The sequence below is a fragment of the Hyla sarda genome, chromosome 1 (genome assembly GCF_029499605.1).
Source record: "Hyla sarda isolate aHylSar1 chromosome 1, aHylSar1.hap1, whole genome shotgun sequence".
Lineage (NCBI taxonomy): Eukaryota > Metazoa > Chordata > Amphibia > Anura > Hylidae > Hyla > Hyla sarda.
The window spans coordinates 257002710-257019077 of record NC_079189.1 but is presented as its reverse complement, the minus strand read 5'-3'; the positions used below and the strand labels follow the sequence as shown (position 1 = coordinate 257019077).

The window sequence follows — 16368 nt, the reverse complement described above, 5'->3', positions numbered from 1 at the left end:
CTGTGGATTTAAGCATCAATAAATTATTTTCGGAATCGGAGCGGAAGGCAGCAATAGAGCAAAATATCAACGGCACCCGGGATTCCCAGCCAGTCTCCCATGCCGGTACTTACTTCGCCCTAAGCTGGGTAGCAGTCTGCGATCTGACGAGAGCAGGCGCGTTCAGCTTAGGATGGCCGTTGACATCTTCACGCCTTGTATATTGTGGATTTAAGCATCAATAAATATTTTTATTAATCGGAGAGGAAGGCGGCAACAGAGCAAAATGTCAATGGCACCTTGGATTGCCAGCCAGTCTCCCATGCCGGTAACTGCCGGGCAGCAGTCTGCGATCTGAGAAGAGCAGGCACGTTCAGGCTTAGGATGGCCGTTGACAGCTTCACACTCTGTGTATTGTGGATTTAAGCATCAATAAATCATTTTCCGAATCGGAGCGGAAGGCGGCAACAGATGTCAACTGCACCCGGAAATCCCAGCCAGTCTCCCATGCTGGTACTTACCAGGCCCGAAGCTGGGTAGCAGTCTGCGATCTGACGAGAACAGGCGCATTCAGCTTAGGATGGCCGTAGACATCTTCACACCCTGTATACTGTGGATTTAAGCATCAATAAATCCTTTTCGGAATCGGAGCGTAAGGCGGCAACAGAGCAAAATGTCAACGACACCTGGGATTCCCAGCCAGTCTCCCATGCTGGTACTTACCGGGCCCTAAGCTGGGTAGCAGTCCGCGATCTGACGAGAGCAGGCGCGTTCAGCTTAGGCTGGCCGTTGACAGCTTCTCGCCCTTTATACTGTGCATTTAGGCATCAATAAATCCTTTTCGGAATCGGAACGGAAGGCGGCAACAGAGCAAAATGTCAACGGCAGCCGGGATTCCCAGCCAGTGTCCCATGCCGGTACTTACCGGGCCCTAAGATCTGTACCAGTCTGCAATCTGACGAAAGCAGGCGCGTTAAGCTTAGGATGGCCGTCGACAGCTTCACACCTTGTATACTGTGGATTTAAGCATCAATAAATTATTTTCGGAATCGGAGCGGAAGGCAGCAATAGAGCAAAATGTCAACGGCACCCGGGATTCCCAGCCAGTCTCCCATGCCAGTACTTACCGGGCCCTAAGCTGGGTAGCAGTCTGCGATCTGACGAGAGCAGGCGCGTTCAGCTTAGGATGGCCATTGACAGCTTCATGCTTTTTATACTGTGCATTTAAGCATCAATAAATCCTTTTCGGAATCGTAGAGGAAGGCGGCAACAGAGCAAAATGTCAATAGCACCTTGGATTGCCAGCCAGTCTCCCATGCCCGTACTTGTCGGGCAGCAGTCTGTGATCTGACAAGAACAGGCACATTCAGCTTAGGATAGCCGTAGACGGCTTCACACCCTGTATACTGTGGATTTAAGCATCAATAAATCCTTTTCGGAATCGGAGCGGAAGGCGGCTACAGAGCAAAATGTCAACAACACCTGGGATTCCCAGTCAGTCTCCCATGCTGGTACTTACCGGGCCCTAAGCTGGGTAGCAGTCTGCGCTCTGACGAGAGCAGGCGCGTTAAGCTTAGGATGGCCGTTGACAGCGTCACGCCCTCTATATTGTGGATTTAAGCATCAATAAATCCTTTTCCGAATCGGAGCAGAAGGCGGCAACAGATTATAATGTCAACTGCACCCGGGATTCCCAGCCAGTCTCCCATGCTGGTACTTACCAGGCCCTAAGCTGGGTATCAGTCTGCGATCTGACAAGAGCAGGCGCGTTCAGCTTAGGATGGCCGTTGACAGCTTCACACTTTGCATACTGTGCATTTAAGCATCAATAAATCCTTTTCGGAATCGGAACGGAAGGCGGCAACAGAGCAAAATGGCAACGGCAGCCGGGATTCCCAGCCAGTGTCCCATGCCGGTACTTACCGGTCCCTAAGATCTGTACCAGTCTGCGATCTGACGAGAGCAGGCGCGTTAAGCTTAGGATGGCCGTCGACAGCTTCACACCTTGTATACTGTGGATTTAAGCATCAATAAATTATTTTCGGAATCGGAGCGGAAGGCAGCAATAGAGCAAAATGTCAACGGCAACCGGGATTCCCAGCCAGTCTCCCATGCCGATACTTACTGGGCCCTAAGCTGGGTAGCAGTCTGCGATCTGACAAGAGCAGGCGCGTTCAGCTTAGGATGGCCATTGACAGCTTCATGCTTTTTATACTGTGCATTTAAGCATCAATAAATCCTTTTCGGAATCGGAACGGAAGGCGGCAACAGAGCATAATGTCAACTGCACCCGGGATTCCCAGCCAGTCTCCCATGCCGGTACTTACTGGGCCCTAAGCTGGGTAGCAGTCTGCGATCTGACGAGAGCAGGCACGTTCAGCTTAGGATGGCCGTTGACATCTTCACGCCTTGTATATTGTGGATTTAAGCATCAATAAATATTTTTATTAATCAGAGAGGAAGGCGGCAACAGAGCAAAATGTCAATGGCACCTTGGATTGCCAGCCAGTCTCCCATGCCGGTAACTGCCGGGCAGTAGTCTGCGATCTGAGGAGGGCAGGCACGTTCAGGCTTAGGATGGCCGTTGACAGCTTCACACCCTGTGTATTGTGGATTTAAGCATCAATAAATCCTTTTCCGAATCGGAGCGGAAGGCGGCAACAGATTAAAATGATAACTGCACCTGGGATTCCCAGCCAGTCTCCCATGCCAGTACCTACCGGGCCCTAAGCTGGGTAGCAGTCTGCGATCTGACGAGAGCAGGCGCGTTCAGCTTAGGATGGCCATTGACAGCTTCATGATTTTTATACTGTGCATTTAAGCATCAATAAATCCTTTTCGGAATCGGAACGGAAGGCGGCAACAGAGCATAATTTTAACTGCACCCGGGATTCCCAGCCAGTCTCCCATGCCGGTACTTACTGGGCCCTAAGCTGGGTAGCAGTCTGCGATCTGACGAGAGCAGGCGCGTTCAGCTTAGGATGGCCGTTGACATCTTCACGCCTTGTATATTGTGAATTTAAGCATCAATAAATATTTTTATTAATCGGAGAGGAAGGCGGCAACAGAGCAAAATGTCAATGGCACCTTGGATTGCCAGCCAGTCTCCCATGCCGGTAACTGCCGGGCAGTGGTCTGCGATCTGAGGAGAGCAGGCACGTTCAGGCTTAGGATGGCCGTTGACAGCTTCACACCCTGTGTATTGTGGATTTAAGCATCAATAAATCCTTTTCCGAATTGGAGCGGAAGGCGGCAACAGATTAAAATGTCAACTGCACCTGGGATTCCCAGCCAGTCTCCCATGCTGGTACTTACCAGGTCCTAAGCTGGGTAGCAGTCTGCGATCTGACGAGAGCAGGCGCGATCAGCTTAGGATGGCCGTTGACAGTATCACACTTTGTATACTGTGGATTTAAGCATCAATAAATAATTTTCGGAATCGGAGCAGAAACAGAGCAAAATGGCAACTGCACCCGGGATTCTCAGCCAGTCTCCCATGCCGGTACTTACCGGGCCCTAAGATCTGTACCAGTCTGCGATCTGAAGAGAGCAGGCGCGTTAAGCTTAGGATGGCCGTCGACAGCTTCACACCTTGTATACAGTGGATTTAAGCATCAATAAATTATTTTCGGAATCGGAGCGGAAGGCAGCAATAGAGCAAAATGTCAACGGCACCCAGGATTCCCAGCCAGTCTCCCATGCCAGTACCTACCGGGCCCTAAGTTAGAGCAGTCTGCGATCTGACGAGAGCAGGCACGTTCAGCTTAGGATGGCCATTGACAGCTTCATGCTTTTTATACTGTGCATTTAAGCATCAATAAATCCTTTTCGGAATCGGAGCGGAAGGCGGCAACAGATTAAAATGTCAACTGCACCCGGGATTCCCAGCCAGTCTCCCATGCTGGTACTTACTGTGCCCTTAGCTGGGTAGCAGTCTGCGATCTGACGAGAGCAAGCGTGTTCAGCTTAGGATGGCCATTGACAGCTTCATGCTTTTTATACTGTGCATTTAAGCATCAATAAATCCTTTTCGGAATCGGAACGGAAGGCGGCAACAGAGCATAATGTCAACTGCACCCGGGATTCCCAGCCAGTCTCCCATGTTGATAATTACTGGGCCCTAAGCTGGGTAGCAGTCTGCGATCTGACGAGAGCAGGCGCGTTCAGCTTAGGATGGCCGTTGACATCTTCACGCCTTGTATATTGTGGATTTAAGCATCAATAAATATTTTTATTAATCGGAGAGGAAGGCGGCAACAGAGCAAAATGTCAATGGCACCTTGAATTGCCAGCCAGTCTCCCATGCTGGTAACTGCCGGGCAGCAGTCTGCGATCTGAGGAGAGCAGGCATATTCAGGCTTAGGATGGCCGTTGACAGCTTCACACCCTGTGTATTGTGGATTTAAGCATCAATAAATCCTTTTCCGAATCGAAGCGGAAGGCAGCAACAGATTAAAATGTCAACTGCACCCGGGATTCCCAGCCAGTCTCCCATGCTGGTACTTACAAGGCCCTAAGCTGGGTAGCAGTCTGCGATCTGACGAGAGCAGGCGTGTTCAGCTTAGGATGGCCGTTGACAGCTTCACACTTTGTATAATGTGGATTTAAGCATCAATAAATAATTTTCGGAATCGGAGCAGAAACAGAGCAAAATGTCAACTGCACCCGGGATTCCCAGCCAGTCTCCCATGCTGGTACGTACCAGGCCCGAAGCTGGGTAGTAGTCTGCGATCTGACGAGAACAGGCGCATTCAGCTTAGGATGGCCGTAGACTTCTTCACACCCTGTATACTGTGGATTTAAGCATCAATAAATCCTTTTCGGAATCGGAGCGTAAGGCGGCAACAGAGCAAAATGTCAACTGCACCCGAGATTCCCAGCCAGTCTCCCATGCTGGTACTTACCAGGCCCGAAGCTGGGTAGCAGTCTGCGATCTGACGAGAACAGGCGCATTCAGCTTAGGATGGCCGTAGACATCTTCACACCCTGTATACTGTGGATTTAAGCATCAATAAATCCTTTTCGGAATCGGAGCGTAAGGTGGCAACAGAGCAAAATGTAAAAGACACCTGGGATTCCCAGCCAGTCTCCCATGCCAGTACTTACCGGGCCCTAAGCTGTGTAGCAGTCTGCGATCTGACGAGAGCAGGCGCGTTCAGCTTAGGATGGCCATTGACAGCTTCATGCTTTTTATACTGTGCATTTAAGCATCAATAAATCCTTTTCGGAATCGGAGAGGAAGGCGGCAACAGAGCAAAATGTCAATAGCACCTTGGATTGCCAGCCAGTCTCCCATGCCCGTACTTGCCGGGCAGCAGTCTGCGATCTGACAAGAACAGGCACATTCAGCTTAGGATAGCCGTAGACGGCTTCACAACCTGTATACTGTGGATTTAAGCATCAATAAATCCTTTTCGGAATCGGAGCGGAAGGCGGCTACAGAGCAAAATGTCAACAACACCTGGGATTCCCAGCCAGTCTCCCATGCTGGTACTTACCAGGCCCTAAGCTGGGTATCAGTCTGCGATCTGACGAGAGCAGGCGCGTTCAGCTTAGGATGGCCGTTGACAGCTTCACACCTTGTATACTGTGCATGTAAGCATCAATAAATCCTTTTCTGAATCGGAACGGAAGGCGGCAACAGAGCAAAATGTCAACGGCAGCCGGGATTCCCAGCCAGTGTCCCATGCCAGTACTTACCGGGCCCTAAGATCTGTACCAGTCTGCGATCTGACGAGAGCAGACGCGTTAAGCTTAGGATGGCCGTCGACAGCTTCACACCTTGTATACTGTGGATTTAAGCATCAATAAATTATTTTCGGAATCGGAGCGGAAGGCAGCAATAGAGCAAAATGTCAACGGCAACCGGGATTCCCAGCCAGTCTCCCATGCCAGTACTTACCGGGCCCTAAGCTAGGTAGCAGTCTGCGATCTGACGAAAGCAGGCGCGTTCAGCTTAGGATGGCCATTGACCGCTTCATGATTTTTATACTGTGCATTTAAGCATCAATAAATCCTTTTCGGAATCGGAACGGAAGGCGGCAACAGAGCATAATTTTAACTGCACCCGGGATTCCCAGCCAGTCTCCCATGCCGGTACTTACTGGGCCCTAAGCTGGGTAGCAGTCTGCGATCTGACGAGAGCAGGCGCGTTCAGCTTAGGATGGCCGTTGACATCTTCACGCCTTGTATATTGTGAATTTAAGCATCAATAAATATTTTTATTAATCGGAGAGGAAGGCGGCAACAGAGCAAAATGTCAATGGCACCTTGGATTGCCAGCCAGTCTCCCATGCCGGTAACTGCCGGGCAGTGGTCTGCGATCTGAGGAGAGCAGGCACGTTCAGGCTTAGGATGGCCGTTGACAACTTCACACCCTGTGTATTGTGGATTTAAGCATCAATAAATCCTTTTCCGAATTGGAGCGGAAGGCGGCAACAGATTAAAATGTCAACTGCACCTGGGATTCCCAGCCAGTCTCCCATGCTGGTACTTACCAGGTCCTAAGCTGGGTAGCAGTCTGCGATCTGACGAGAGCAGGCGCGATCAGCTTAGGATGGCCGTTGACAGTTTCACACTTTGTATACTGTGGATTTAAGCATCAATAAATAATTTTCGGAATCGGAGCAGAAACAGAGCAAAATGGCAACTGCACCCGGGATTCCCAGCCAGTCTCCCATGCCGGTACTTACCGGGCCCTAAGATCTGTACCAGTCTGCGATCTGAAGAGAGCAGGCGCGTTAAGCTTAGGATGGCCGTCGACAGCTTCACACCTTGTATACTGTGGATTTAAGCATCAATAAATTATTTTCGGAATCGGAGCGGAAGGCAGCAATAGAGCAAAATGTCAACGGCACCCAGGATTCCCAGCCAGTCTCCCATGCCAGTACCTACCGGGCCCTAAGCTAGAGCAGTCTGCGATCTGACGAGAGCAGGCGCGTTCAGCTTAGGATGGCCATTGACAGCTTCATGCTTTTTATACTGTGCATTTAAGCATCAATAAATCCTTTTCGGAATCGGAGCGGAAGGGGGCAACAGATTAAAATGTCAACTGCACCCGGGATTCCCAGCCAGTCTCCCATGCTGGTACTTACTGTGCCCTTAGCTGGGTAGCAGTCTGCGATCTGACGAGAGCAAGCGTGTTCAGCTTAGGATGGCCATTGACAGTTTCATGCTTTTTATACTGTGCATTTAAGCATCAATAAATCCTTTTCGGAATCGGAACGGAAGGCGGCAACAGAGCATAATGTCAACTGCACCCGGGATTCCCAGCCAGTCTCCCATGTTGATAATTACTGGGCCCTAAGCTGGGTAGCAGTCTGCGATCTGACGAGAGCAGGCGCGTTCAGCTTAGGATGGCCGTTGACATCTTCACGCCTTGTATATTGTGGATTTAAGCATCAATAAATATTTTTATTAATCGGAGAGGAAGGCGGCAACAGAGCAAAATGTCAATGGCACCTTGAATTGCCAGCCAGTCTCCCATGCTGGTAACTGCCGGGCAGCAGTCTGCGATCTGAGGAGAGCAGGCATGTTCAGGCTTAGGATGGCCGTTGACAGCTTCACACCCTGTGTATTGTGGATTTAAGCATCAATAAATCCTTTTCCGAATCGAAGCGGAAGGCAGCAACAGATTAAAATGTCAACTGCACCCGGGATTCCCAGCCAGTCTCCCATGCTGGTACTTACAAGGCCCTAAGCTGGGTAGCAGTCTGCGATCTGACGAGAGCAGGCGTGTTCAGCTTAGGATGGCCGTTGACAGCTTCACACTTTGTATACTGTGGATTTAAGCATCAATAAATAATTTTCGGAATCGGAGCAGAAACAGAGCAAAATGTCAACTGAACCCGGAATTCACAGCCAGTCTCCCATGCTGGTACGTACCAGGCCCGAAGCTGGGTAGCAGTCTGCGATCTGACGAGAACAGGCGCATTCAGCTTAGGATGGCCGTAGACTTCTTCACACCCTGTATACTGTGGATTTAAGCATCAATAAATCCTTTTCGGAATCGGAGCGTAAGGCGGCAACAGAGCAAAATGTCAACTGCACCCGAGATTTCCAGCCAGTCTCCCATGCTGGTACTTACCAGGCCCGAAGCTGGGTAGCAGTCTGCGATCTGACGAGAACAGGCGCATTCAGCTTAGGATGGCCGTAGACATCTTCACACCCTGTATACTGTGGATTTAAGCATCAATAAATCCTTTTCGGAATCGGAGCGTAAGGCGGCAACAGAGCAAAATGTAAAAGACACCTGGGATTCCCAGCCAGTCTCCCATGCCAGTACTTACCGGGCCCTAAGCTGGGTAGCAGTCTGCGATCTGACGAGAGCAGGCGCGTTCAGCTTAGGATGGCCATTGACAGCTTCATGCTTTTTATACTGTGCATTTAAGCATCAATAAATCCTTTTCGGAATCGGAGAGGAAGGCGGCAACAGAGCAAAATGTCAACAGCACCTTGGATTGCCAGCCAGTCTCCCATGCCCGTACTTGCCGGGCAGCAGTCTGCGATCTGACAAGAACAGGCACATTCAGCTTAGGATAGCCGTAGACGGCTTCACAACCTGTATACTGTGGATTTAAGCATCAATAAATCCTTTTCGGAATCGGAGCGGAAGGCGGCTACAGAGCAAAATGTCAACAACACCTGGGATTCCCAGCCAGTCTCCCATGCTGGTACTTACCGGGCCCTAAGCTGGGTAGCAGTCTGCGTTCTGACGAGAGCAGGCGCGTTCAGCTTAGGATGGCCGTTGACAGCTTCACACTTTGTATACTGTGGATTTAAGCATCAATAAACAATTTTCGGAATCGGAGCAGAAACAGAGCAAAATGGCAACTGCACCCGGGATTCCCAGCCAGTCTCCCATGCTGGTACTTACCAGGCCCGAAGCTGGGTAGCAGTCTGCGATCTGATGAGAACAGGCGCATTCAGCTTAGGATGGCCATAGACATCTTCACACCCTGTATACTGTGGATTTAAGCATCAATAAATCCTTTTCGGAATCGGAGCGTAAGGCGGCAACAGAGCAAAATGTCAACGACACCTGGGATTCCCTGCCAGTCTCCCATGCTGGTACTTACCAGGCCCTAAGCTGGGTATCAGTCTGCGATCTGACGAGAGCAGGCGCGTTCAGCTTAGGATGGCCGTTGACAGCTTCATGCCCTTTATATTGTGGATTTAAGCATCAATAAATAATTTTCCGAATCGAAGCGGAAGGCGGCAACAGATTAAAATGTCAACTGCACCCGGGATTCCCAGCCAGTCTCCCATGCTGGTACTTACCAGGCCCTAAGCTGGGTAGCAGTCTGTGATCTGACGAGAGCAGGCGCGTTCAGCTTAGGATGGCCGTTGACAGCTTCTTGATTTTTATATTGTGCATTTAAGCATCAATATATCCTTTTCGGAATCGGAACGGAAGGCGGCAACAGAGCAAAATGTCAACTGCACCCGGGATTCCCAGCCAGTCTCCCATGCTGGTGCTTACCGGGCCCTAAGCTGGGTAGCAGTCTGCGATCTGACGAGAGCAGGCGCGTTCTGCTTAGGATGGCCGTTGACAGCTTCTCGCCCTTTATACTGTGCATTTAGGCATCAATAAATCCTTTTCGGAATCGGAACGGAAGGCGGCAACAGAGCAAAATGTCAACGGCAGCCGGGATTCCCAGCCAGTCTCCCATGCTGGTACTTACCAGGCCCTAAGCTGGGTATCAGTCTGCGATCTGTCGAGAGCAGGCGCGTTCAGCTTAGGATGGCCGTTGACAGCTTCACACTTTGTATACTGTGCATTTAAGTATCAATAAATCCTTTTCGGAATCGGAACGGAAGGCGGCAACAGAGCAAAATGTCAACGGCAGCCGGGATTCCCAGCCAGTGTCCCATGCCGGTACTTACCGGGCCCTAAGATCTGTACCAGTCTGCGATCTGACGAGAGCAGGCGCATTAAGCTTAGGATGGCCGTCGACAGCTTCACACCTTGTATACTGTGGATTTAAGCATCAATAAATTCTTTTCGGAATCGGAGCGGAAGGCAGCAATAGAGCAAAATGTCAACGGCAACTGGGATTCCCAGCCAGTCTCCCATGCCAGTACCTACCGGGCCCTAAGCTAGAGCAGTCTGCGATCTGACGAGAGCAGGCGCGTTCAGCTTAGGATGGCCATTGACAGCTTCATGCTTTTTATACTGTGCATTTAAGCATCAATAAATCCTTTTCGGAATCGGAGCGGAAGGCGGCAACAGATTAAAATGTCAACTGCACCCGGGATTCCCAGCCAGTCTCCCATGCTGGTACTTACTGTGCCCTTAGCTGGGTAGCAGTCTGCGATCTGACGAGAGCAGGCACGTTCAGCTTAGGATGGCCATTGACAGCTTAATGCTTTTTATACTGTGAATTTAAGCATCAATAAATCCTTTTCGGAATCGGAACGGAAGGCGGCAACAGAGCAAAATGTCAACTGCACCCGGGATTCCCAGCCAGTCTCCCATGCCGGTAATTACTGGGCCCTAAGCTGGGTAGCAGTCTGCGATCTGACGAGAGCAGGCACGTTCAGCTTAGGATGGCCGTTGACAGCTTCTTGATTTTTATATTGTGCATTTAAGCATCAATATATCCTTTTCGGAATCGGAGACAGAGCAAAATGTCAATAGCACCTTGGATTGCCAGCCAGTCTCCCATGCCCGTACTTGCCGGGCAGCAGTCTGCGATCTGACAAGAACAGGCACATTCAGCTTAGGATAGCCGTAGACGGCTTCACAACCTGTATACTGTGGATTTAAGCATCAATAAATCCTTTTCGTAATCGGAGCGGAAGGCGGCTACAGAGCAGAATGTCAACAACACCTGGGATTCCCAGCCAGTCTCCCATGCTGGTTCTTACCGGGCCCTAAGCTGGGTAGCAGTCTGCGTTCTGACGAGAGCAGGCGCGTTCAGCTTAGGATGGCCGTTGACAGCTTCACGCCCTTTATACTGTGCATTTAAGCATCAATAAATCCTTTTCCAAATCGGAGCGGAAGGCGGCAACAGATTAAAATGTCAACTGCACCCGGGATTCCCAGCCAGTCTCCCATGCTGGTACTTACCAGGCCCTAAGCTGGGTAGCAGTCTGCGATCTGACAAGAGCAGGTGCGTTCAGCTTAGGATGGCCGTTGACAGCTTCACACTTTGTATACTGTGGATTTAAGCATCAATAAATATTTTTATTAATCGGAGAGGAAGGCGGCAACAGAGCAAAATGTCAATGGCACCTTGGATTGCCAGCCAGTCTCCCACGCCGGTATATGCCGGGCAGCAGTCTGCGATCTGAGGAGAGCAGACACGTTCAGCTTAGGATGGCCGTTGACAGCTTCACACCCTGTATATTGTGGATTTAAGCATCAATAAATCCTTTTCCGAATCAGAGCGGAAGGCGGCAACAGATTAAAATGTCAACTGCACCCGGGATTCCAGCCAGTCTACCATGCTGGTACTTACCAGGCCCTAAGCTGGGTATCAGTCTGCGATCTGACGAAGGCAGGCGCATTCAGCTTAGGATGGCCGTTGACAGCTTCACACCCTGTATACTGTGCATTTAAGCATCAATAAATCCTTTTCGGAATCGGAACGGAAGGCGGCAACAGAGCAAAATGTCAACTGCACCCGGGATTCCCAGCCAGTCTCCCATGCCGGTACTTACTGGGCCCTAAGCTGGGTAGCAGTCCGCGATCTGACGAGAGCAGGCGCGTTCAGCTTAGGATGGCCATTGACAGCTTCATGCTTTTTATACTGTGCATTTAAGCATCAATAAATCCTTTTCGGAATCAGAACGGAAGGCGGCAACAGAGCATAATGTCAACTGCACCCGGGATTCCCAGCCAGTCTCCCATGCCGGTACGTACTGGGCCCTAAGCTGGGTAGCAGTCTGCGATCTGACGAGAGCAGGCGCGTTCAGCTTAGGATGGCCGTTGACATCTTCACGCCTTGTATATTGTGAATTTAAGCATCAATAAATATTTTTATTAATCGGAGAGGAAGGCGGCAACAGAGCAAAATGTCAATGGCACCTTGGATTGCCAGCCAGTCTCCCATGCCGGTAACTGCCAGGCAGTAGTCTGCGATCTGAGGAGAGCAGGCACGTTCAGGCTTAGGATGGCCGTTGACAGCTTCACACCCTGTGTATTGTGGATTTAAGCATCAATAAATCCTTTTCGGAATCGGAACGGAAGGCGGCAACAGAGCAAAATGTCAACGGCAGCCGGGATTCCCAGCCAGTGTCCCATGCCGGTACTTACCGGGCCCTAAGATCTGTACCAGTCTGCGATCTGACGAGAGCAGGCGCGTTAAGCTTAGGATGGCCGTCGACAGCTTCACACCTTGTATACTGTGGATTTAAGCATCAATAAATTATTTTCGGAATCGGAGCGGAAGGCAGCAATAGAGCAAAATGTCAACAGCAACCAGGATTCCCAGCCAGTCTCCCATGCCAGTACTTACCGGGCCCTAAGCTAGGTAGCAGTCTGCGATCTGACGAAAGCAGGCGCGATCAGCTTAGGAAGGCCATTGACAGCTTCATGATTTTTATACTGTGCATTTAAGCATCAATAAATCCTTTTCGGAATCGGAACGGAAGACGGCAACAGAGCAAAATGTCAACTGCACCCGGGATTCCCAGCCAGTCTCCCATGCCGGTACTTACTGGGCCCTAAGCTGGGTAGCAGTCTGCGATCTGACGAGAGCAGGCGCGTTCAGCCTAGGATGGCCATTGACAGCTTCATGCTTTTTATACTGGGCATTTAAGCATCAATAAATCCTTTTCGGAATCGGAACGGAAGGCGGCAACAGAGCATAATGTCAACTGCACCCGGGATTCCCAGCCAGTCTCCCATGCCGGTACTTACTGGGCCCTAAGCTGGGTAGCAGTCTGCGATCTGACGAGAGCAGGCGGGTTCAGCTTAGGATGGCTGTTGACATCTTCAAGCCTTGTATATTGTGAATTTAAGCATCAATAAATATTTTTATTAATCGGAGAGGAAGGCGGCAACAGAGCAAAATGTCAATGGCACCTTGAATTGCCAGCCAGTCTCCCATGCCGGGCAGTAGTCTGCGGTCTGAGGAGAGCAGGCACGTTCAGGCTTAGGATGGCCGTTGACAGCTTCACACCCTGTGTATTGTGGATTTAAGCATCAATAAATCCTTTTCCGAATCGGAGCGGAAGGTGGCAACAGATTAAAATGTCAACTGCACCGGGGATTCCCAGCCAGTCTCCCATGCTGGTACTTACCAGGCCCTAAGCTGGGTAGCAGTCTGCGATCTGACGAGAGCAGGCGCGTTCAGCTTAGGATGGCCGTTGACAGCTTCACACTTTGTATACTGTGGATTTAAGCATCAATAAATAATTTTCGGAATCGGAGCAGAAACAGAGCAAAATGGCAACTGCACCCGGGATTCCCAGCCAGTCTCCCATGCTGGTACTTACTGTGCCCTTAGCTGGGTAGCAGTCTGCGATCTGACGAGAGCAAGCGTGTTCAGCTTAGGATGGCCATTGACAGCTTCATGCTTTTTATACTGTGCATTTAAGCATCAATAAATCCTTTTCGGAATCGGAACGGAAGGCGGCAACAGAGCATAATGTCAACTGCACCCGGGATTCCCAGCCAGTCTCCCATGTTGATAATTACTGGGCCCTAAGCTGGGTAGCAGTCTGCGATCTGACGAGAGCAGGCGCGTTCAGCTTAGGATGGCCGTTGACATCTTCACGCCTTGTATATTGTGGATTTAAGCATCAATAAATATTTTTATTAATCGGAGAGGAAGGCGGCAACAGAGCAAAATGTCAATGGCACCTTGAATTGCCAGCCAGTCTCCCATGCTGGTAACTGCCGGGCAGCAGTCTGCGATCTGAGGAGAGCAGGCATATTCAGGCTTAGGATGGCCGTTGACAGCTTCACACCCTGTGTATTGTGGATTTAAGCATCAATAAATCCTTTTCCGAATCGAAGCGGAAGGCAGCAACAGATTAAAATGTCAACTGCACCCGGGATTCCCAGCCAGTCTCCCATGCTGGTACTTACAAGGCCCTAAGCTGGGTAGCAGTCTGCGATCTGACGAGAGCAGGCGTGTTCAGCTTAGGATGGCCGTTGACAGCTTCACACTTTGTATAATGTGGATTTAAGCATCAATAAATAATTTTCGGAATCGGAGCAGAAACAGAGCAAAATGTCAACTGCACCCGGGATTCCCAGCCAGTCTCCCATGCTGGTACGTACCAGGCCCGAAGCTGGGTAGCAGTCTGCGATCTGACGAGAACAGGCGCATTCAGCTTAGGATGGCCGTAGACTTCTTCACACCCTGTATACTGTGGATTTAAGCATCAATAAATCCTTTTCGGAATCGGAGCGTAAGGCGGCAACAGAGCAAAATGTCAACTGCACCCGAGATTCCCAGCCAGTCTCCCATGCTGGTACTTACCAGGCCCGAAGCTGGGTAGCAGTCTGCGATCTGACGAGAACAGGCGCATTCAGCTTAGGATGGCCGTAGACATCTTCACACCCTGTATACTGTGGATTTAAGCATCAATAAATCCTTTTCGGAATCGGAGCGTAAGGTGGCAACAGAGCAAAATGTAAAAGACACCTGGGATTCCCAGCCAGTCTCCCATGCCAGTACTTACCGGGCCCTAAGCTGGGTAGCAGTCTGCGATCTGACGAGAGCAGGCGCGTTCAGCTTAGGATGGCCATTGACAGCTTCATGCTTTTTATACTGTGCATTTAAGCATCAATAAATCCTTTTCGGAATCGGAGAGGAAGGCGGCAACAGAGCAAAATGTCAATAGCACCTTGGATTGCCAGCCAGTCTCCCATGCCCGTACTTGCCGGGCAGCAGTCTGCGATCTGACAAGAACAGGCACATTCAGCTTAGGATAGCCGTAGACAGCTTCACAACCTGTATACTGTGGATTTAAGCATCAATAAATCCTTTTCGGAATCGGAGCGGAAGGCGGCTACAGAGCAAAATGTCAACAACACCTGGGATTCCCAGCCAGTCTCCCATGCTGGTACTTACCAGGCCCTAAGCTGGGTATCAGTCTGCGATCTGACGAGAGCAGGCGCGTTCAGCTTAGGATGGCCGTTGACAGCTTCACACCTTGTATACTGTGCATGTAAGCATCAATAAATCCTTTTCTGAATCGGAACGGAAGGCGGCAACAGAGCAAAATGTCAACGGCAGCCGGGATTCCCAGCCAGTGTCCCATGCCAGTACTTACCGGGCCCTAAGATCTGTACCAGTCTGCGATCTGACGAGAGCAGACGCGTTAAGCTTAGGATGGCCGTCGACAGCTTCACACCTTGTATACTGTGGATTTAAGCATCAATAAATTATTTTCGGAATCGGAGCGGAAGGCAGCAATAGAGCAAAATGTCAACGGCAACCGGGATTCCCAGCCAGTCTCCCATGCCAGTACTTACCGGGCCCTAAGCTAGGTAGCAGTCTGCGATCTGACGAAAGCAGGCGCGTTCAGCTTAGGATGGCCATTGACCGCTTCATGATTTTTATACTGTGCATTTAAGCATCAATAAATCCTTTTCGGAATCGGAACGGAAGGCGGCAACAGAGCATAATTTTAACTGCACCCGGGATTCCCAGCCAGTCTCCCATGCCGGTACTTACTGGGCCCTAAGCTGGGTAGCAGTCTGCGATCTGACGAGAGCAGGCGCGTTCAGCTTAGGATGGCCGTTGACATCTTCACGCCTTGTATATTGTGAATTTAAGCATCAATAAATATTTTTATTAATCGGAGAGGAAGGCGGCAACAGAGCAAAATGTCAATGGCACCTTGGATTGCCAGCCAGTCTCCCATGCCGGTAACTGCCGGGCAGTGGTCTGCGATCTGAGGAGAGCAGGCACGTTCAGGCTTAGGATGGCCGTTGACAACTTCACACCCTGTGTATTGTGGATTTAAGCATCAATAAATCCTTTTCCGAATTGGAGCGGAAGGCGGCAACAGATTAAAATGTCAACTGCACCTGGGATTCCCAGCCAGTCTCCCATGCTGGTACTTACCAGGTCCTAAGCTGGGTAGCAGTCTGCGATCTGACGAGAGCAGGCGCGATCAGCTTAGGATGGCCGTTGACAGTTTCACACTTTGTATACTGTGGATTTAAGCATCAATAAATAATTTTCGGAATCGGAGCAGAAACAGAGCAAAATGGCAACTGCACCCGGGATTCCCAGCCAGTCTCCCATGCCGGTACTTACCGGGCCCTAAGATCTGTACCAGTCTGCGATCTGAAGAGAGCAGGCGCGTTAAGCTTAGGATGGCCGTCGACAGCTTAACACCTTGTATACTGTGGATTTAAGCATCAATAAATTATTTTCGGAATCGGAGCGGAAGGTAGCAATAGAGCAAAATGTCAACGGCACC

The 16368-nt window shown here is 50.3% G+C and overlaps 6 pseudogenes; all 6 read right to left on the bottom strand.

Moving 5' to 3' along the window:
* Positions 1-1057: 1057 nt before the first annotated feature.
* On the bottom strand, positions 1058-1177 carry LOC130315640 (5S ribosomal RNA; annotated as a pseudogene).
* Positions 1178-5428: 4251 nt separating this feature from the next.
* LOC130331128 (5S ribosomal RNA) lies at positions 5429-5548 on the bottom strand (annotated as a pseudogene).
* A 3062-nt stretch (positions 5549-8610) lies between these two features.
* LOC130352796 (5S ribosomal RNA) lies at positions 8611-8730 on the bottom strand (annotated as a pseudogene).
* A 277-nt stretch (positions 8731-9007) lies between these two features.
* Positions 9008-9127, bottom strand: LOC130352656 (5S ribosomal RNA; annotated as a pseudogene).
* A 4051-nt stretch (positions 9128-13178) lies between these two features.
* On the bottom strand, positions 13179-13298 carry LOC130351961 (5S ribosomal RNA; annotated as a pseudogene).
* A 1661-nt stretch (positions 13299-14959) lies between these two features.
* On the bottom strand, positions 14960-15079 carry LOC130331117 (5S ribosomal RNA; annotated as a pseudogene).
* Between the last annotated feature and the right edge of the window lie 1289 nt (positions 15080-16368).